At 41.0% G+C, this 22,450-nt stretch overlaps 1 protein-coding gene across 1 annotated transcript in view; it reads left to right on the top strand.

Annotated features, from left to right (window-relative positions):
• Positions 1-1,332: 1,332 nt before the first annotated feature.
• Positions 1,333-22,450, top strand: part of PRLR (prolactin receptor) — a 93,866-nt gene continuing 72,748 nt past the window's right edge. The window contains exons 1-2 of the mRNA XM_054809438.1: positions 1,333-1,432; positions 2,496-2,547. The gene's annotated coding sequence lies outside the window, so the exon portion shown is untranslated. The remainder of the gene's footprint in view (positions 1,433-2,495; positions 2,548-22,450) is intronic.

The raw sequence follows: 22,450 nt of genomic DNA, 5'->3' as shown, positions 1-22,450 counted from the left end.
CTCTCTTCTGTATTTATAGACATACATTATCTTTATAGGGGCATGTAAGTGCGTGTTCCATTTTCTGCCTCAACCTTTACTTTGCCACATTACACAAGCCAATTTCTGCCAGTCACTTTTTAATAAATAGGCTCTAGAGCCTTTACCTGGTCATCCTGGTAACCTTTCTTTTCACCTGTCCTAATTTGAAAGAATCTTTCTTGATGTGGGTGACCTGTGTTCTTTGCATATGAGATCTTAACTACTACCCTAAAATACTCTGCTTAATCTGGTGCTCCTTGGGATCACAGTTGCCTTTTCTTGGCAGTATTCCACCAGCGGCTGAGTGTGCTTATACAGACTTGCCTGACTGGCTTGAATATTGCTAGTGGCATAGCCACAGGCACACAGTACTCATTAAAAGCTGAAAAAAATAACTCAAAATCCTGGGGAAATATTTAAGAACTATCTCACACTGCACTGCCTGCTGCTACAGTTACCAAGGTTGCATTACGTCAGCTAGCTATAAACTGGATAGCACAGGTATAAATGTCTAAAGTTGTCCTTGTTACAGATTTCAGTGATAGTTCTTAACTCTCATCCCTCATCTTGTCTTTCACTACATCATTACTGATTTAGTTTTTGTTCTCTTTCTCCCATCAACCAGATTTCAGATTGTTTTGGTTAGGGGAAAATTGTACATGCACACCTTAACATTATATACTGCTCTTACGGAAATTAAGATAGCGATGGTGTGGACAGTACTTCTTGATTCACCTTCATTTTGAAAATCTTTTCCTTAGGGAGGATCTTACCTTTCTCTTCCTCCCCTCCTGGTTTTGATCTCCCTATGTTTAGCAGAGGCAAGCAGATGCAGAAAAACACCAACCAGCCACAGCCTGGTAAATTTTTTTTTGACTGGTGAAATACCTGTTAGGCTCTACCTTCTGTTCCTTTTTTCATTTCTGAGGTGATAGCATCTTTTCAAGCACACGTTGCCTGTTTACCAGGAGCAGTTTCATCCCTTTCAACACAGAGCGTCACTGGTGGAATTTGCTCAGAGCTGGCTGAACGCTGTGAGCATGTGATCAATTTTAGGGCATAGTTTTATGATACAATCAACTGAGTCTTTACTGCCAGCTATGCGTTCCGTTCCCCTATCGCCAGCATTTGTTTGACCTCAGAGAGAGCCTGTTCAGAAATTTAAAATAGGAGGGGGAAAAAGAAAAAAAAAAAAAAAGGAATTATCTTCCACCGGTTTAGCTCCTTGAAACTATTTTAACATGGAGTCAAATGGATAACACAGCACACACGATGGATGGAAGGGAGCAACGCAGGTGGAGATGCAGAGTGAAACTGTTCCTCTCGGCAGCAGTTGGCACTTAGCGTAGCCCAAACCATGCTGAAGAAACGCACCTGAAGTTTTATATTCTCTGTGTGGATAGATCACAAGGTACGTATGCCTTACTTGAAAATGTTTGCCTGTCTTGCTGAGAAACTGTTCGTATGATTACCGATGACTGATTGTTTGAAATAGTCTGCAGAATGTCTATTTGGTCACAAAATGTGAACAATTCTGACCTTGATTGGAGAGACTTTAATAACAACTTAACATCCACACCACAGAAATCTAGCTTCGTTAGGAAAAAGAATGTTCTTGCCAAATCTTTTTGCTTAAAAGAATTTTCACTACACGTGCATGCATTTTATTTTTATTCAGTCCACTGGCATGAATACAGAGAAGATAAAAATGTGATTCAAAGAAAGCATTAAAAAGAATATATAAAAATGTTTTCAGTTAAGTAGAGGAGGATGACTCGTGAATAACTGAGCCCTATTGCACAATCTGAAATCTTTTCAAATCACAGGAAAATGCTAACAAAATTACAAAAAAAAAAAACAAAAAAACAAACCCCACAACCGAAAAACCAAAACCCAAAATCCCACCAAACTTTAGTCAGCTTTTTGATGTAAACCAAACACCTTTCATTCTGTTGTAAAAAGAATTTTTTTTCTGCTATAAAGCATGGACTACCGGTGCACCAGGGGCATTGTGGATGCAGTTTATGTTAAAGTTTTCCTTTAAAAAAATAATCATAGAATAAGCATTTAAAAGGAGCCACAACAACCTGTAGAGTATATAGCTGATGCTTAAAAATATTCTTTTTCTGCTGATGGATTCCTGTGCTCCAGAGTATACCTCTCACCTTTAAAGCTGTCACACTCCTAACATTGCTTGCACTGAACAGGATTACTGTTTTGCCTCTAGCAAGGAACATAAGTGTTGCAAAACAGACTCCTCCTCTAAGAGGGAGAGCATGTACAAGTACACAGAGTTGTATTTCTCCCAGAGCTGCCTGGCTGAATATTTTGCAGTCAGAGCTGTAAACCTTACAGGCGTTTTCTTTTGTTCATCTTTCTACTTTTGGGTCTTTTTTCCCCTCTTTTCTTCTGGATTTTTTTATTTTTAATATATGTGAAACTCTCAAATGCTGGATTTTCATGTCGTTATTCAGGAAGAACTCATGAATTGACATGGGTCAACATACTTTTCGTTACCAGGCAAAAGTAAGTACTGCAGTTAAACCTGTTCCTGCTGTATATTTACCTGACTATAAAGGGTTCTGTGTTGTTGTATAAAGGACAGAGTAGACTGTAGTTGTATTAGCAGAAATAAAAAACTTACAAAAAAAGTAAAAGCAGCTCAACTTAATATGGTATGCTAAATATTTTATGGCTCACATTCTGAAAAAAAACCAAAATGCTTTTACTTGTCAGTCAGTGGTCTCTCTTTTAAAATACTGAAATAAGCTGGACACTGAGATGCCACTCCTGTACGTTTTTTTAAAATGACAGGATAGTGTTTATTTTTTTAAAGCATTTTTAATGCACTTGGTAATACTAATCTCATTATATTCCCGCTTTATAGCATTTATGTTCACTAAATATACCTTATTTATGTCATTCATTAATGAAAATATGCTGGTTGAGGAAATAAACCTCCTGGAGCTCCCATAGTTGCCATCGTATCTTCCACTATCTAATGTTCCCTAGCTATTATTTTATTCTTCCTGTGTTACCCTCTCCTACATTTGCTTATACATTCACTAGTCAGACCCTGTTGTGTGCTATTATCTTCAGAATGCTTTGGTATTGGCATAGACTGGCAGTCAAAGACTGAAGGAAAACGCAGATGTCAGAAGGAAAAGAAGAGCTGGCAACTGAGCTAGTGAGGAGTAAGGAAAACGGTGTGATTTGATCCTGAGAGCATCTTTTTAGCCAATTTTCCCTGCATTTTATTGAAACACTGTACTGTCATCATCTGTATATTTTCACTCTTCCACCAGTCATCTGGGAATTCATTAATAGTCTGGGAATGAATACAGTTTCCTTTGCTACGAGTTCCCTCTAGAGAGCGCAGCAGCCTGCAAGACAGCATGTGGATTCTGTGTCCGTGTTTCCAGCGTAAGCTGTCTGGTGCAGAAAGGCTGTGCTGCAGCTATCAGTCTTTTCTTCTTTTGAGAGTTGGCTTGCTATTATTGAGCTGAACTAGGCGCTCCCTTCCCCAAGGCAGGCAGATGGATTGTCCAGGCAGTGAACAAGTTTAAGCAACAAGTAATGCTTGAATGTCTGCGCAATGAATGCAGCCATTTACCATCTGCACTTTTCATAGCACCAAGTATCTATAGGCAGTCTGTGGGGTGACAGCACATCTGTCCTCTGTGGTGAAGTACTGCCTAGTTAAAGTCTGACACAAGGATTAACACAGACCCTCATTTGGCATGGAGCTTGCAGATCTTGAGGGAAAACTAAAATCTCAAGAAGTGCAGTTAGTATAAAAGCAATGATGAGTAAAAACTGATAGATAATCATAGCATTTTTCGTGTGGGTAAAATTGAACTGGAAATCTGCTAGAGTAAATTTTATTGTGAAAGATGTGATACTTTGACAGGGCAACATTTTCCAGTGGTCTGAGCTCAGAAGTATAGTGCAAGTGTCAGAATTTTCATCTTTATTTTTGAGACAGTCTTTATATGTTTTTAAGCCGTTTCCATTGGATTGTCTTTTTTTTGTTGATGCCCAGCTAAAGATCCTTTTTAAATGTGTCAAGTTCTCACAGGTCCAGCTGAATTAACACCCGTAGCAAATGAAGCTCAGCTATCAGAAACCGGGTGCTCAGGAACAAAGGTAGCTTTTGAAAGCTCTGGCCTTCATTTAGAGATTGTGGAAGTTTGACTGTTAGACATTCCTTACTGCTGTGAAGCAAATGGAAGTTCAGCCACTTTATTCGGCTGCATCAGGATTTCAGTCCAAACTTCTGCTCTCCCAGGCCTGTATTCTTCACCGGAAGAAGACGCAGGTTAATTACAGACTCAAAACAACAGAAAGACTTCGTTCCTACTACCTCTTGGTTTTGTCTTGTTTGAAGCTAATATTCTGGTACTTCCAGGCACTCAAATTTACAAGCTTTAGGTTGTTCTCTATATATTTATGTACCTGCTTATACATATATCTGTATCAATACATTTTTATCCTTAAGGCAGGATTTTGTTAGGGTTTTGTCCCAAACTCTTGTTACCCTTCTTTCAAAAATCTCCTCCACCCTGAAAGCCTTAGTTTTCTGTGGCTTCAGCTTCAGTGCCACTTTTCGTTCCCATTTATTCCTTCAGTACAGCTGCCTTTTGGGGAGGTTGTAGGACTTCACAAGGATCAAAGGGCAACTCAGCCTGTACCGTCAGTTCTTGTTGTACTAATTAATTGGGCTAATCTAATGCTCTAATAATTTCACTTACAAATACTTTCTCATTGACATTTTCCTGACGGGTCCCCTGCATTTCTGGGGGGATGCCTTTGTTCTCTGGTTTGGTCCCAATTCTTGTTTAGCTCTGATTGCTATCCTGCTTCCCCTTAGCCTGGCTCTGAGTTAGAAATCTCCTGCCACATGAGTCTGTACTTATTCCTGCTGCATGGGCAGCTAGGCTAAACTTGCTTAATTTGAGACTGATCTTAACTCTTTTAAAGAACCAGCTCATGTTATTTTAGTATCTTTCATTGATAGGCCAGCTTTAGCTGTACCTACTCCGCAATCCTGCCCCCACCCCATGTTATCACTGTGGAGCAATTTAAATAAACATTATGAAATCTTGTTTTTGTTTTGATGTGGTAGAAGTTGGTTTGTGAGTGTAAGTGAAAAACAAACTTAAAGAATTAATGGTCTGAGGTTTGTTTAGTAGTATCTTGTTCATGTTATTTACTGTATCTTGAGGGTCTGGCATTTACCATTTATGGACAATGATTGCCCAGAGAGGTTGTGGATGTCCCCTCCGTGGAAGTGTTCAAGGCCAGGTTGGATGGGGCTTTGGGCAACCTGGTCTAGTGGAGGGTGTCCCTGCCCATGGCAGGGGGGTTGGAACTAGATGATCTTTGAGGTTCCTTCCAACCCAAACCATTCTATGATTCTATGATTCTATGAAATCAAGGATTCAGATTTTTTTAATGAGCTAAATAATGAGATAAGGAAGGTTTCTCACTTTCTTGTCCTTCCTCCTTCTGTCATGGTTTAATCCCAGTAGGTAATTAAGCACCATGCAGCTGCTCGCTCACCCCTCTCCGTCCCCAAGGAGAAGGGGAGGAGAATGGAAAAAAAAATCTCATGGGTTGAGTTAAAGACAGTTTAGTAGGATAACAAAGGAAGATGATGATGATGATAATAATTTCTATATAGATATATACACATATATTAAAAACAAGTGATGCATGAATGCAATTGCTCACCACCTGCAGAAGAAACTCCAGATGCCCAAGTCTGTTTCGGAGCACCGATCCCACCTCCCAGCTCGCTTCCCCAGTTATATCTGGATCATGATGTTACATGGTGGGGAATATCCCTCTGGCCAGCCTGGGTCAGCTGTCCTGGCTGTGCTCTCCCAGCTTCTTGTGCACCTGGCAGGGCACAGTGAGAAGCTGAAAAGTCCTTGACTTAGTGTAGACACTGCAACTACCCAGCAACAACTAAAACATCAGCGTGTTATCAACAGTATGCTCATGCTAAATCCAAAATACAGCACTATACCCACTACCAGAAAGAAAACTATCCCAGTCGAAACTGGGACACCTTCCTATCTTTTTTGTTGCATGGCCTTTCTGAAAAGATCATGACCGCACTCTGAGAGAATAGTATGTCACAGTTCTGGTGGATACCAGTTGGTAATGGTTCATTTAACATGACCTTTAATCCTTGTTAAAACTTACTTGCTAAGATACTTTCATATCGAGTGGACTTTTTTTACAATCACTTTTTAGCCCTATATCTTTATCATAACTTCCAGTAGAGCCACAGGTAGTTCTGTTGGTGAGAATATCTTTGCAGACAATGTAATTGGGCTTTTATATAGCTGATTTTTCAGTTCATTGGCAAAACTGAACACTGTTTGTAAAGAAGTTGAAATTATCAGGTTTTCATAATTGTGTTTTGGCAAAGTGAAAAGAAAAAAACTTTAGGCTGAACCAAGCATTCAGCTAATGCTGTCTAATCTGAAAAAAACCCCTTTCATTTTAAAGCTTTATTTTTAGAAATAAAGTGAATTATGAAACTGTCATATTAAAAATGTAAAAGTTTTCTTCATAAAAACCTGTGATGACTAATTTCAGTGTTTCAGAATATTGTTTAGGTTTTCTTTCTCTTCTGAAACACTTTATTAAAATTGATGCAGTTTATTTAAATGTTTTAGCTCACTTTAGCTTGTGTGTCTGGATAAAAGTGCTAATCAAAAATTCCACTCTGTGTAAATTAAATCTCTGGTTTTTCTTTTCTAAGATTTACTGTCAATTTTGGTATGGGCTGGACTAGTACAAACTTTATTCTGAGAATCTTGTGACTACTTTTCAAATTGTTGCTTGTCCTGTTATGAGTAAGAAGGAATGCCTTCTAATCATGCAAGTACAGGGACTTTATGAGACTTGCAGCTGTTGTATCCACCATCAAAATCTTTCTCCCACTTTCTCAAGTGGCAATATTGATAAAGACCAAAATGATCTAGTCACTTCATCTTACTTGGGACATTGCACCCTACCTGTTTTTGGTTCAGGAATTACAAACTGTTACTGTCCTTTGGAGTTCAGTCAAATTGCATGGCAGTTTTCTACAGCTGATCAACAGAAGTTTTCTCAAGGAATAATTCAAACGTAGTGTATAGCAAGTGACTTCATATTCTCAGAAGAAGCATACGCGTGGTAGAATCTGCAGTGATAGCGATGTTTTATGTATATGCTGTATTCTTTTGGAATTTTCTCTTGGAGTAAAAAAGTTTTGCATTTTGAGTTACAGGATAGCTGGTGACCTTACAAAAGTTCTGTTTAATCTTTATTTCAAAATAAACTATATCTAGGATGTTTCAACTGAAGATTCAGAAGAGTTTGGATCAGAATTATTAAAATGAGAAATCAGGAAGCACTGAACCATGAGGAAATTTGTATTAGTTTCTGACTGTATGACTAAGGAGTCTACTTATAACTGCAATGATTGATCTGAAAGGTGTATATGGAGGTTAAATCTGGGCAAGCACATAATAAGTTTACTTTTACTTAAAAATAGATACCTCTTTTTCCATCAAATTCAAACACTCGGGTCAAACTTTATTTATTGTAAGAACATTTCTTAGGATGTACATTAAAGTGACTAGAAAAGGGAAAGAAGAGAGACAAGTTGAGAGACAAAACAATCCATTGTGTCTCAAATTATAGTCTTCACAAACACAGCCCACCGCCATGGAACAGTTCAAGTTGAGATCTGCAGTAGTTCAGACTTTGAAAATCCTCTGCAAGGGTACAGATTAATTTCTGCAAACTGCTTTATATGCATATTTTTCCATATTTTACAGAAAATTGTGAAATTGGCAGATAAGGGGAAAAATTAAAAAATCATTGGAAAGATACTAACCAGTGTAAATCTCAGAGCACCTACAGAAGTATTTGCCACACGTGAACATTTCAGAATAGCACTAAGAAGCTTCTGGAACACATACACTCATGTGTCCACATATTGTACCTATGGAGAACATGTGAGGTGCCTGTGAGGTGCTCCGGTGCCATTGGAGGAACTCCAACACGGTCTGTGGGGCAGCGTGAACCCAGACTACTCCTTAACATTTTGCCCTACCTGCAGCATGTACCTGCCGAGTGCAGCTGTGGCTCTGCCTGGTGACTTTTCCTCTGCTGCCTATACCCCCTATACATTGCAGCAGCATATGACCAACCAAGCAAGGTATGACTGGTTAGAGTCCTTTTAGGGCAGGCTGACATAATGCACCAAAAAGGAGCTAGGGGATTGTTTTACATTTCTAAGAGACCACTAGATAATTAACTTTTTTTTTTTTTTGTATTTTGAAGAGCCAAGGGCAATCTGCTTTGTTTTTGTTGTTTTCTCTTCCTGCCCCACTCCAGATTGCCGAATTAAAAAATGTGAAAGAATGATGAAAGAATGATGTTGAGAATACAGTTTTCTGAAAGATCTCTGCTGTTCAGGATTGAACTTAACCTATCGCCTTTGTATATAGGTTAGATCATCATTATGATCCCTCTAGCTTTACAGTTAATGATCTCTGAAAAGATTTCATTCAGCATATTTGTTACCTCTGATATATTTTGTTTTCCTTGCCTTGAGGAATTTTCTGATCTCCTGATTTTCAACCCCCTGACAACCGGAGGTACCAGAGTTTTTTAGCATGGCAATTCTCCTAGCACATTGATTGTTAGCTCAGGGTGAAGTCATTCCATATTAATAGTACTTTTAAATTGTCACATTTCCACATCAGGTGAACATGTGATACATAAGATTCCCTGTGAGCAAGTATGTGCTGGTTCATAAAAACAGTCAATAAACTTGGCACTGATAATTTCTGAGAACTTTCAGAACAACAGCAAGAACAATCAGGAGCAGTCGTGATATAGAAGTCTTATAATTTAGGACAGGATAGTCTGTTTGATGAATACCACGTTTTGGATGCTTCCGTATGGTGTGACCCTTCTTCCTTGGAGGAAACAAGACATGGCCTTTGGAAGAGCAAAGATGACTTGTAGCCAAATCTACATCTGCTCACAGCTTGATCCAAAAATTGGATTGCTGCTGTTGCTACTTCTTCACTCCTAAACCTTAGCTGGGATATCATGAGAGTTCAAGAAAGCCAATCCAAAGAGAGTCGGCTTTTCCTTTAAAAGATTAAATTTACTTCATCATGATGCAAAGAGCAAACAAAGAACAATACACTTCAGTTATGATAGGCAAAGTCATGTGCTATGGTGACATGACAGGTAAGTAGATCGTGATTGAATACAGAATAAAAATAGCAAAAATTCCTAAAAATACAAAAAATAAAAGGACATACTTTAAGTTAAGAACAAAAACTAGTTTTAAAAGCATTAATAGATTACCTGTTAAGATGGAAGTTTTAACTAAACTACCAGATTTAACTAATATACTAAACTACCAGGTTCAATGACACAGTCTGGCCATCCGAAGGTTGGATCCTTGTGTGGCACATTTATTTTAAGTAATAACATCATGTATCTTTGTCTAGATAAGGTAATTGGTTATGATCATACCATTTTGTCTTAAGGAAGAAAAAATTTGGCATTCAAGATATTTCTTCTAATCTTCTCTCCAGGAAAAGCCCAACCTCATGTGTCTTGTATCATCACTATACCCTAACCATCATGTACCTACTTAGCCTAAGTAAAGCCGAATTAACCCAAACTGCCTGTAATAGTTACTAATATATGTTAAGATACTACTGCTATGTAAATCTTCTCTCTAATGATTATTATATACTGTTTCCTAGATTATTTTATGTCAAATACCTCGCTTCATTCCTTGTTTGAGTGGTAGAAAGATAGATCTCTATTGTGATTCAGAAAGATGAAGAGAGAGTGAAGAAAAGCTGCAACTGAGACAAATGTCATTCGTATCAGTTAAAGAAGAACTTTGATACAAGATAGTGCAGGCCCCATTCCCCTGACTTCTGCTGGAAGACCTGCCCCTCAAAAGCCTGGTGACCATTGTCCTCAGAAGCCCTTCCCCATCTTGTAGCCATATCACCCACTCAGCCCAGAAGTGTATCAGATCCCTCAGGCCCAGGAAGTCCTCCTGTTGTCCATGAGAGTTACCATTTTGTCATGGTCATGGCCATACCCCATGTGATCTCAGAACCCCCTGTAATTGCTGACAGCTGAAACCTTGCCTTTTTCTTTACCCCAGAAGCATGTCAGAGGCCCTCATATATACATATATATATACACACACATACATACATATATGTATGCATGTGATTATAAAGATACATGTGAGAGTGTACAAAGTGTATAAATGTATGTTTGTATGTAGTTACACTTCTTTATAAATATATAAGGACTATATTTATAAAGTGTATACAAATTTAATAAGAGATAATGAAATTAAGTAAAAATTGAATGTAAATAGAAAATTAAATAAAAGGAAAGCTCAGCTGAAGGGTGTGGGGGTGTGTCAGAGAGCGGGGGGTCATGAAAGAATTTGAATATGCATTGGGCAAAGGGCTGAGCCTGTGAAGCTAACCAAGGAGCTGCCGCCCAGCCCCAGCTCATCGAAAGAGCAGGCCAGACCTGTGAATCTGGCCAAAAGGGCCCCTTCACCTGCCTTCAAACCAACCAGATCACCATACAGTATTCCTGGGACAGTCCTTCCACTTGGTCCTGTGCTAGAAAATACAGGTAACATTGCTCACTAAAGTAAAAAGCCAGAACAAAAACCCAGCTTCACAGGAACGTGTGTAGGGACACCTACACCCCAAAGGGTTTTCCTAAAAAGACCACATGCATTGGAAAGAAGACAACTGGGCTGGGATTTTGGAAACAAAAGTTTGCTGGAGAGGGTGGGAGACAATTTTTTCTGCATATCAGTGTGCTAACAGCTACTGCTAATACCACAAGACAGATTGTGCTGCATCTGTTCCCTTATCCTTACATTGATGTGGATTTTATAGCACTTTTTGAAAACATAATCCTGGCTGATTACGTAGAAGACAGAATTATTCTGTGAACTGTTTTTATTCCTGCTTCGGACCACAGGATTGAAAAAAAGGGACAATGCTTAAAAAAAGATAAACAGCTTTGAAAGAAAAGAAATAGTGACAATGAGAAGCAGGTCAGCATCACCCCAATGATCAATTAATAAATAAAGTTTAATTGAACATAACTTAAATTGATTGTCTGATGTTTGTTTTCCTATGTGCATGTTACTAGACTGCAGCATCTATTAAAAGATATTTACTATGCTCTCAGGGAAGCGGGAAGCTTTGAGGGTGTAATTCCTCTTTCTGAAACAGCCAGGAGTACTGTTGGTCTGAACAGAAACCAGGTGGCTGTATGGCTCAGAAACCAGGACACTTAGAATGTACGTAAGGCAGTGAGAAAGTGCTTTAGAAGTAACAGGTATTTGTGGCATATTCTAAACACAGTAACTGTTAAGCTCATTTTAATAGTGATGAACATGTTATCCAAATGTGCCTGGCCTGTGTGTCTAAAAGGCAGAATGGGTTCTGAAATAGCTGAGGCTTTTAAAACCGTTTTTTCTGCCTCAGTAATTACAGACCAAGCAGGCAATGGATGTTTTTAAACCAGCCTTTAGACAAAGTAGAATAATTTTCACCACTTTGTTACTAATAACGAAGCAAAGGCCTCTGTCACAGATGGCTTTAACGGGATGCTAGAAACCAAGATGTGGGGATGTTTTATAGCACACAGTTACCCTTTGCTACATTCAAGTGTTACTGGAGTTTATAATCAAGAGCTATAACCACAGCTTCCACAGTACTGTCAGGGTCAGACCTGTGGATGTGAAACCTCCACACTCTGCAAGGACTTGGAAAACCATGTCTGGGAATTGGTGTAAAATTAGAGTAAATATGCCTCCAGTCAGAAAGGAAGACCGTGTGAGGATGTCTAGAACAAAAGAAAGATTTTACAATGGTTACAAGCGGATGTTCACAGATAATAGTTGGAACTGTGAGAAAGGGTCAGAAACACATGTAAGAGACTACAGTCACCAAGCTATCGGGGGATGGTTTATTCCGATGAACTTTAAAAAGTGAACACTGTTGAGGACAGAATCTGCAAAATTGAAAAGTCTCTAACAGTAAAAAGGGAAGGGAGGGAGGGAGGGAGGGAGGGAAGGAGGGAAGGAAGGAAGGAAGGAAGGAAGGAAGGAAGGAAGGAAGGAAGGAAGGAAGGAAGGAAGGAAGAGCTCTTTGTAAAGTTGTGTTGCTGGCCCTAGAAATTTAACAGCTGGATTAAAGCTTTCCAGTCCATGATGCTTAGCAGTTGGAGCCAGAATGGGAGAAAAAGAGGAATGGTAAACTGCGGGTTTTAGATCATGCTCCCCAACAATGCTTGCACCAGAATTTCCCCACAAAACAGCAGTTAGAACTTTACCAAACAGCTATTGAAAGCCCCTGGGAGCTGCCAAGCCAGTGGGAGGTGGGTTTGCAGAAATACAATACCCAGACAGCTGGACTAGTATTAATAGTGCTGCTTGGTAAGACATGGCATTATTCTTTGCAGCGAGTCCATTATCCATCCATATGCATATTGCTGGAATGTATAAACAGTGATTAGTTCCAACAACAGAGCTTTAACTGTTGACCAGCCATAGGCCTGGTCTTCAGTCCTGCAATTAGGAAAACAAAGCTTAAAACAGATAAAAATTCTTGTACTTTTTGTACAGCTGGGAAGCTAGCAATTTTTTTGGAAGTTGCCAGTGACAGTTTCCCTTTTCAGCTGACATGCCTAGAAGGTTTATCTTGATCTGCGTCTACACAAAACCTTATTGAGCACCAGCTGGTTAGAGATTTATTGGTGTTACTATCATGCTTGTGTTCTGGCAAATAATAGCCAGTGAGGTCATTACAGCGACACCGTACAAAGCTGCATTATGTGCCACTGAAGCAACCTTATACTGATATAGGCAGCAGTGAAATAAAAACAAGTGAAAATAAGCATGTATTATTTCACAGTGGAAAGGAGGTTGTGAAGTTGCATCTGCCACCCTGGAAGGTGCTGATATTTTAAGCAAGCACGCCATCATGTAGTAAAGAATAACTAGCAAAGGGAGTAGTAAAATAATTAAAAGGACCCCTCCTTGCACGTAAATTATTAAAGAGCCCAAGTGGAGTAGAAGGTATATTCTTCAGCCTCTTTTCAAAAGCTGTATCATTCTTCCAAAGGAGTTTGGAAATTACTAAGCCACACATTAAAAGCGTGGCTGAAAACATTGTCAAAGATGTGATCAGATGTGTCTCGCAGGCTGTTGTGGCCAAGTTGCAAACATTGGCAAAACAGGTTGTCTTAACGGTTGTTGAGAGACACGTCACAGCCCTGAAGGGACAGCCTTCCTCAGACCCTTAAAAGGAAAAGGATGGGTAGTGCCAGGCTGCATTCCAGCCACAAGAAGTAAAAGAATAACAAACCCTACTGAACGGTAGAAAAGAAACAAGAAATCCAAAGGATGACTGCCCACTTTACCACTAGAAAAGGAAATATATTTTAACAAAGCTGATTTTTGTTTATGGCTGCTCAGAATAATGTACCAAACCCAAACTGGATTTGTTTGAAGTGGCCCCAGTGCAGACAAATGTCCAGAAGAGTGTGTTCATTGAGATGCCATTACTTTCAGCTATAACACAATTTGCCCCCCTCCGCCCCCCCCCGGACTTGAACAGGAAAGATTGTGTAGGTCTGAACAACTGTGCTGGATCTTTGCTGCAAAATTGTTGAAGAGTGAATCCGATTAATTACTTGTTGACACCTACTTTCAGCCAGCTGGATGTTACGTTAGGAGATATCCTTATTCTGAGTTTGTAAGGCACGGTCTGCTATGTAAGGTGTAGATGACCTGGGAGTTGCCTTCGGGAGTTCATCTTCTGTCCTAACAGGAGACATGTTTACTGCTGCATCACGTTCAGGAGAACCATTCACATTAGGGAGGCCTTTTGGTAAGTGTCATCTCTTACCTTTGTCACACTGCACAATATGGTTTTGTTTCAGAAATCGCAACCCAACTATCATTTATCTGAGGGATGCGATCTTTTGGGGAACACCATTGGGAACTTTTCTTAGTGCCTCTACACATGTTCTTGTAAAGCTGAATTTTTGTTCTGGTTTTCCGTTTTAGTAGGCAATGTTGCCCATATCTTGCAGCACAGCAGAGAGTCCAAAGACTGCCCAAGTAATACTGTATGGTGATCTGGTTGTTTTTTCAGCAGTCTGGTTAACTTATGGTCCCATAACAGTATTGTCGTCTTCTTTTTTTTTATACTGATATTTGAACTTTTTCAATTTCAGTACCTCTTAACTAAGCAATCTTTTATATGTAAATGATTTCAAATATAAATTCATATTTATATATGAAAATAAGTATATATGCATTTATACATATTTGTACACTCTTTTCTGTATATATTTATAGAGATATTTACATGGCTATATGTCATATGTCATCAAGAATATGTAAGGGCCCTTGAGAAGCTTCTAGGTGACCTGGAAGGCCGGTTTTCAGCTCCCAAATGATCACAAGGTGCACTGAGATCACAGGGTTTATACCATTAACAAAATGGCAGCTGTCACAAAATAGCAGCCCTGTGCTGGGCAGAGGGAGGATGTTCTGCTCTCACTATACTTCTGGGTTGACCAAGGCGTGGCCTCACCTGCCATCCAATCACACGAAGTGCTGATATCACATGGGTTACGGTTGTGTCAAAATGGTTGCTTCACATGGGCACGGTGATGTACGTTGGGGACGCCTAACCTAGTTGGGGGGCATAAGCCAGTCACATGACTGGAAAATGGGGGTCCTTGTTTAGATTCTGAGAAAGACAGAGGATAAGGGAGACAAAATCTTTTCAAGGACAGAATACCTAGTCAACAGTTGCTGTAGTCTGTTCGCAGGTAGTACCTCTGCACGTCTCTTGTGTGACAGTTTTTAACAGGTGGATCTGCTTAGTCACAAGAAGGAAACAAATTATAACAAAGATAATTCAGGTTTAACGTGATTTAGTGGCAGGAGAGTGAAGAATAGCTTTTATGATCATGGCGCAAATTTCTCTTAATCATCCATTCTTAAGGAATTAAAACTGAAAACTGTATCATCTGTGTTTTGATCACTTGATCATGAAGTGCTGGAAGACACTGAAATGAATACAGGAGAGAACGTGGAGATAAGCAACAGCAACATGGGTTCCTGATGAAAGGAAACAATCTTCTCAAAGCACTCCAGTTTCCTTCTAAAGAAGGCCAACAAGAGCAGCAGTGATGTCATACATCTGCACTGTGGTCAGGCTTTCAATACAGTTTCATGAAATTTTCATAAATTAGCTAGAAACACGTAGCCTAGATGAAACTACTGTGCCGGATGCATAGGTCCTTGGAAAACCATTTACAAGTGTTTATTGGTGGGTCGATGTCAGAACGAAAAGACAGATTGAAAACAGCTGCACAAGACTAACTCCTTGGTGTGGCAACCAATCACTATTTTGTTAGTGACGTGGATAACATACCAAGTGTATTTACTAGACAACAGTGAAAGGAGAGTTTACTGGAAAAGCGGAAGAGAAAGCAGTTATTTTGATAGGTTGCTGTATTGTTTCTGATGAAAAAAAGGTTACTCAGCAGGAACAAGAGCAAGGTGCTGCTCTTAAACACGGATACTCAATTGCACAAATACAGGAAAGAGGTAACAAGGATCCAAGAAGGTATTTTGTATAAATAAAGATTATAATTGTGCACAAGAGGAACAAGAGTCAGTAATGTCATCTTGCTGTGCAGAAAGTAAATACCATGCCAGGATTTCTAAATTGCAGTCTGGTTTGAGGTGTGCAAAGTGATTCTTTTATTCTCTTCAGTATTTTCAAGACCTCAACTAAAATAGTTTGCCATTCCAAGGCACAGTGCTTCATTAAAGATAGGCAGAGAGTCTGCAGGAGAGTAACAAGAAGATTTAGGGGTCTGGAGAATATGGCATATGAGAAAATGAGTCACAACTGAAATCTAAATAAGAGAAGACAAGGGTGATATATTTGAAGTGTTCGAAGTAGTGTTTCTTAGCTCTGCAAAGAGGCAGGAGTACTCTGTTGTTTTGTTGCTTTTAGACCGCAACAGAAGTACTTGGATTAAGTTGCAGCAAGGAAGATACAGATCAGATATTAAGAACATTTTAATAATAAAGATAATGAAGCAGTAGCCTACATTGCCTAAGGAGATTGTGAAATTTCCCTACTTGGAATTTTTAAAGAACAGTTTAAGCAAATCAGGAATGAAATTGGCATTGTTAATCCCTCCTCAGGGCACTTTGATGGTCTAGATGATCTCCTGAGACCTCTTCTAGTCTACAATTTACTGAGAAACTTTTATGCATGAAACTGAAATATGAAAAAAAGCCCTGGTCCTTATGGGGGACTTCAGCCACCCTGACATCTGTTGGAGGGACAATGCAGCAGAGCACAAGTAATCCAGGAAGTTCCTGGAATGTGTTGATGACAACTTTCTCCTCCAAGTGATAGAGGAGCCCAGGAGGAGATGTGCCATGCTGGACCTTGTTCTCACCAACAAGGAGGGCCTGGTAGAGGATGTCAAGCTTAAGGGCAGCTTTCGCTGCAGTGCCGACGAAATGGTGGAGTTCAAGATCCTCAGGGCAGCGAGGACGGCGCACAGCAAGCTCACTACCCTGGACTTCAGGAGAGCAGACTTTGGCCTCTTCAGGGATCTGCTTGGTAGAATACCATGGGACAAAGCCCTGGAAGGAAGAGGGGCCCAAGACAGCTGGCTAATATTCAAGGGTCACCTCCTCCAAGCTCAGGAGAGATGCATCCCAACAAAGAGAAAGTCAGGCAAAAACACCCAGAGGCCCCCATGGATGAACAAAGAGCTCCTGGGCAAAGTCAAACACAAAAAGGAAGCCTACAGAGGGTGGAAACAAGGACAGGTAGCCTGGGAGGAATACAGAGAAACTGTCCGAGCAGCCAGGGACCAGGTCAGGAAAGTCAAAGCCCTGATAGAATTAAATGTGGCCAGGGATGTCAAGGACAACAAGAAAAGCTTCTATAGGTATGTCAGTGAGAAAAGGAGGATGAGGGAAAATGTGGGTCCCCTCCGGAATGAAATGGGCGACCTGGTTACCCAGGATATAGAGAAGGCTGAGGTACTTAACGACTTCTTTGCCTCAGTCTTCACTGGCAAATGCTTGAGCCACACTGCCCAGGTCACGGAAGGCATAGGCAGGGACTGGGAGAATGCAGAACCGCCCACTGCAGGAGAAGATCAGGTCGAAGAATATCTAAGGAACCTGAAGGTGCACAAGTCCATGGGACCTGATGAGATGCATCTGTGGGTCCTGAGGGAACTGGCGGATGAAGTGGCCAGGCCACTCGCCATCATATTTGAGAAGTCTTGGCAGTCCGGTGAAGTTCCCACTTACAGGAAAAGGGGAAACATAACCCCCATTTTTAAGAAGGGAAAAAAGGAAGACCCAGGGAACTACAGGCCGGTCAGTCTCACCTCTGTGCCTGGCAAGATTAAGGAGCAGATCCTCCTGGAGACTATGCCCAGGCACATGGAAAATAAGGAGGTGATTGGTGACAGCCAACACGGCTTCACTAAGGGCAAATCATGCCTAACAAATGTGGCCTTCTATGATGGGGTTACAGTGTTGGTGGACAAGGGAAGGGCAACTGACGTCATCTACCTGGACTTGTGCAAGGCATTTGACACTGTCCTGCACGACATCCTTGTCTCTAAATTAGAGAGACATGGATTGGATGGATGGACCACTCGGTGGATAAGGAATTGGCTGGACGGCCACACTCAAAGAGTTGTGGTCAACAGCCTAATGTCCAAGTGGAGACCAGCAACGAGTGGCATTCCTTAGGGGTCGGTACTGGGACTAACATCTTTGTCGATGACATGGACAACGGGATCGAGTGCACCCTCAGCAAGTTTGCCAATGACACCAAGCTGTGTGGTGTGGTCGACAGGCTGGAGGGAAGGGATGCCATCCAGAGGGACCTTGACAGGCTGGAGAGGTGGGCCTGTGCGAACTGAATGAATTTCAACAAGGCCAAGTGCAACGTCCTGCACGTGGGTCAGTGCAATCCCAAGCACAGCTACAGACTGGGTGGAGAATGGATTGAGAGTAGCCCTGAGGAGAAGGACTTGGGGGTGTTGATTGATGAGAAGCTCAACATGAGCTGGCAGTGTGCACTTGCAGCCCAGAAAGCCAACCGTGTCCTGGGCTGCATCAAAAGCAGCGTGACCAGCAGGTCGAAGGACGTGATTCTGCCCCTCTACTCTGCTCTGGTGAGACCCCACCTGGAGTACTGCATCCAGCTCTGGGGGCCCCAGTACAGGAGAGACATTGAGCTGTTGGAGTGAGTCCAGAGGAGGCCACGAAGCTGATCAGAGGGCTGGAGCACCTCTCCTATGAGGACAGGCTGAGAGAGTTGGGGTTTTTCAGCCTGGAGAAGAAAAGGCTCCAGGGAGACCTAATGCTGGCTTATCAGTACCTGAAGGGGCCTACATGAAAGGTGGTGAGGGACTGTTTATCAAGGAGTGTAGTGACAGGACAAGGGGTAATGGGTTTAAGCTGAAGGAGGGTCGATTTAGATTAGATGTTAGAAAGAAATTCTTCACTGTGAGAGTGGTGAGGCACTGGAACAGGTTGCCCAGAGAGGTTGTGGAGGCCCCATCCCTGGAAGTGTTTAAGACCAGGTTGGATGGGGCTTTGGGCAATGTGGTCTAGTGGAGGGTGTCCCTGCCTGCAGCAGGGGGGTTGGAACTAGATGATTGTTGAGTTCTCTTCCAACCCAAACCATTCTATGATTCCTATGAAATTATTAGGTTTCACATTCTTTGAAACAGGAACCATATCTTTTGTATTTGTACAGCGCACAGCAAAGCAGTCTAAGGCTAGAGACTGTAGTCATTATAGAAACTGTATAGTAATAATGATATCTAATCAGCATGTTGTGTTGGAACATAATTGTAAAACTGTGAGTCACTATGCTATCAGTGCTGTGGTAGGTTGACCCTGGCTTGCTGCCAGGCACCCACCAAAGCTGCTCTATCACTGCCCTCCTCAGCTGGACAGGGCAGAGAAAATATGACGAAAGGCTCCTGGGTTGAGATAAGGACAGGGAGAGATCGGTCATCAACTACCATCATAGCCAAAATAGACTCAGCTTGGGAAGATTAATTTAATTTATTTCCTATTAACACCAGAGTAGGATAATGAGAAATAAGAACAAATGTAAAAACACCTTTTCCCCACCCCTCTCTTCTTCCCAGGCTCAACTTCATTCCTGATTTGTCTACATCCTCCCCCTGAACAGTGCATGGAGAGGGGGAATGGGGTTGTGGTCAGTTCATCATGTTGTCTCTGCCACTCCTTCCTCCTCACACTCTTCCCCAGCTCTAGCATGGCAGCCCACCCACAAGAGACAGTCCTCCATGAACCTCTCCAGCGTGGGTCTTTCCCACAAACTACTCCAGCGTGGGTCCCTTCCACAGGGTGCAGACCTTCACGACCAGACTGCTCCAGCGTGGGTCCCCCATGGGGTCACAAGTCCTGCCAGCAAACCTGCTCCAGCCCGGGCTCCTCCCTCAATGGGCCACAGGTCCTGCCAGGAGCTTGCTCCAGAGCAGGCTTCCCATGGGGTCACAGCCTCCTTTGGGCATCCCCCTGCTCCGGTGTGGGGTCCTCCATGGGCTGCAGGTGGATATCTGCTCCACCATGGACGTCCATGGGCTGCAGGTCAACAGTCTGCCTCACCATGGTCTTCTCCATGGGCTGCAGGGGAATCTCTGGAGCACCTCTTCCCCCTCCTTCTTCACTGACATGGGTGTGTGCAGAGTTGTTTCCCTCACGCGTTCTCACTCCTCTCTCCCAGCTGCTGCTGTGCAGCAGTTTTTACCTTTTCTTAACTCTGTTATCCCAGAGGCGCTACCACTGTCACTGATGGGCTCGGCCTTGGCCAGCGGCGGGTCCACCTTGGAGCTGGCTGGCAGTGGCTCTGTCGGACATGGGGAAAGCTTCTGGAGTCTTCTCACAGAAACCACCACTGTAGCTCCCCCACTACCAAAATGTTGCCATGCAAACTCAATACAGCCATGTTTCAGGATTACCTGGCGTCATTCAAATTGTCTCGGCTAATTTGAACTTTACTGGAAACTGTGGCAGTGACTGGTATAGGTAAAAATCATGTTTTGATACGATCTGTAATAGAAATCAGCCATGATAAAATCTAATTTATAATTTTAATATGTTTTTGTCAATATAGTCACAAACTCAATTTAATTCAGGAATGATTGTTATCCATATCGTATTTGCAGGGCCTTTAAAGTTTGTTTTCTCCCAGAGCACTGAGCAAGAGGTTCTCGAATCAGATGGTTAATGATATTGCATGCCATTGACCTCACGGGGCTCTTGGATTTCTTACTGCTTTTTTATATTCATCAATTGCTCTACAATCATAGAAAGTGTAGCAGCTGTTCAGCCTCTTGATAAAGGGGAATACTCCCTTAAATGAATGATGTCCAATCTGTTGTGAAATTTCTTCATTAAAATGATTTTTTAATGTACTTTTTTAGACTCTGTTTAACTAGTACGAATGTACTGTATTAGCAGTACAGCACTTATATGCCACTGCGCGGTGTTTATTGGCAGCTGTAGTCTAGAAGAGATGATACGCTGTGACAAGGCTAACAAATGCTTTATCCTGAAGAACTACAAAGCAAACACTTCAGAAACCAAAGCAGTTTAGAGGAGACACTTCAGGCAGCAGATGGAAGTGGGAAGCTATTTACAGCACACAGTAATATTACACAACAGATTTTGGAAGAAAATGTGGAAAAGAGTCTTTCATTAACTAAAACTGTAAGGGAAAATGTCTACATTACACAATGCTACAAAAGCAGAATATATTAGCTGCTGTGGAGGGTCACATTAATGCAGTGATACTAATTTAAATGCTGAAGCTAATTTACTCAGAACTAGCTTGATATCTGTGGATGGCACTGACAGGTAGACCCTTAATTTTCTGTTTCAGACACAAGAAACCTGAATATGATTTCAGAACAACAATGTAAATTAGGGGTGAACTTGTTGAGGTAAAGAGGTGCTTGATGGTTTAAAGCAGGGTGGGTTTTATGAGACTGAGGTCTTTAGAAAGACACACTCCTTGAAGCAATGCACCATCTGAATTCATAAAGAGCATGAAGGGATAGCATAGCTGTTGAATAGTGTGGTTTAATATCCGGTTTTGCAAACAAATTCTGAACTCATTTACGGATGATTTTCATTTAAAAATTGCATAGTAACTTCTTTAAATGATTTTATAATTAAGATTTTAAGATTAATTTAAACTGTTTTCTTTCTAAAACAAATTTGCATGTTTCTTTGTCTCTTCCACAATATTATCTAGTTTCTTTCAATATAACTTCTTTCAGTCCCCCTTTCCAACATCCTGATGCATAATGGAACATATAAACTCATGACATATATGAAGAAATATGGATGTAAAATGTTGGGAAGTTTTATTTGCAGAGACACAAATGTTCCATGGGAATATTAAAAAAGGTCTTTTTTATTATTACTTGGAAGGGAGATGTTTCTCATTATAATTTTTAACCAGAAATTCTAGTTAAAGTAGTTGAGAGGCTAGGTCACTCATTCTCATGGGTTTTTAGAGAATCAGCTCCAGGTCCTTGCTTTCTTTCAACTTGAGGAGAGCCTTTAACTGTAGTATTTTATGCCCCAAATGATTTATCTTACCCATAAGGATAAAAGTACTATGATACCTTTTTTTTTTCCAGTTTGAAAGAAGTCTGAATAGCTACTACAGAATTGTTTCACCTCACATCACCAAGTAGTTAACTAGTGTTAATATTTAATATTTATGAAAAATGAAATCGTTTAATTTCTTTTGTCAGTAGTTCCACTCTTTGTAAATAATACAGTATAAACTGTAGCAGGGATCCTGGCTGTCCAGCATTGTAGATGAATGAATGTTTTTGCTGCTGGATTACATTTTGCCTTTTGCTCTCTAGTTCAATTAACATTTAATAACCATACAAAGGGGAATAGTTCAGGCAGGCCGAGTTGAGATACAGAAGTTGAGACTCATTTATAACTCAGTAGTAATGGCATTGGTTGGGGTTTAAGAGATTATCTCATGGTCCCTGGAATTTTTAAGGGTCAATCCTAATCATGCATACTCTGGTTGGAGGCCATGAGAGGGTCCTGTAAAGAGAGGTAATGAACGGACACAATGAATTAGCTGAGTCTGACTTAATTTCTGCAGGTACATCCTGTGGCAGGCAGGGAGTGGTGTAAGGAGGAAAATTGAACTAATTTGGGGGGAAAGGTTGGTTTGCTGCTGTATCATAGAAAATTAAC

The sequence above is a fragment of the Grus americana genome, chromosome Z, assembly GCF_028858705.1.
Source record: "Grus americana isolate bGruAme1 chromosome Z, bGruAme1.mat, whole genome shotgun sequence".
Taxonomy (NCBI): domain Eukaryota; kingdom Metazoa; phylum Chordata; class Aves; order Gruiformes; family Gruidae; genus Grus; species Grus americana.
This window is presented reverse-complemented; position numbering and strand designations above follow the sequence as displayed.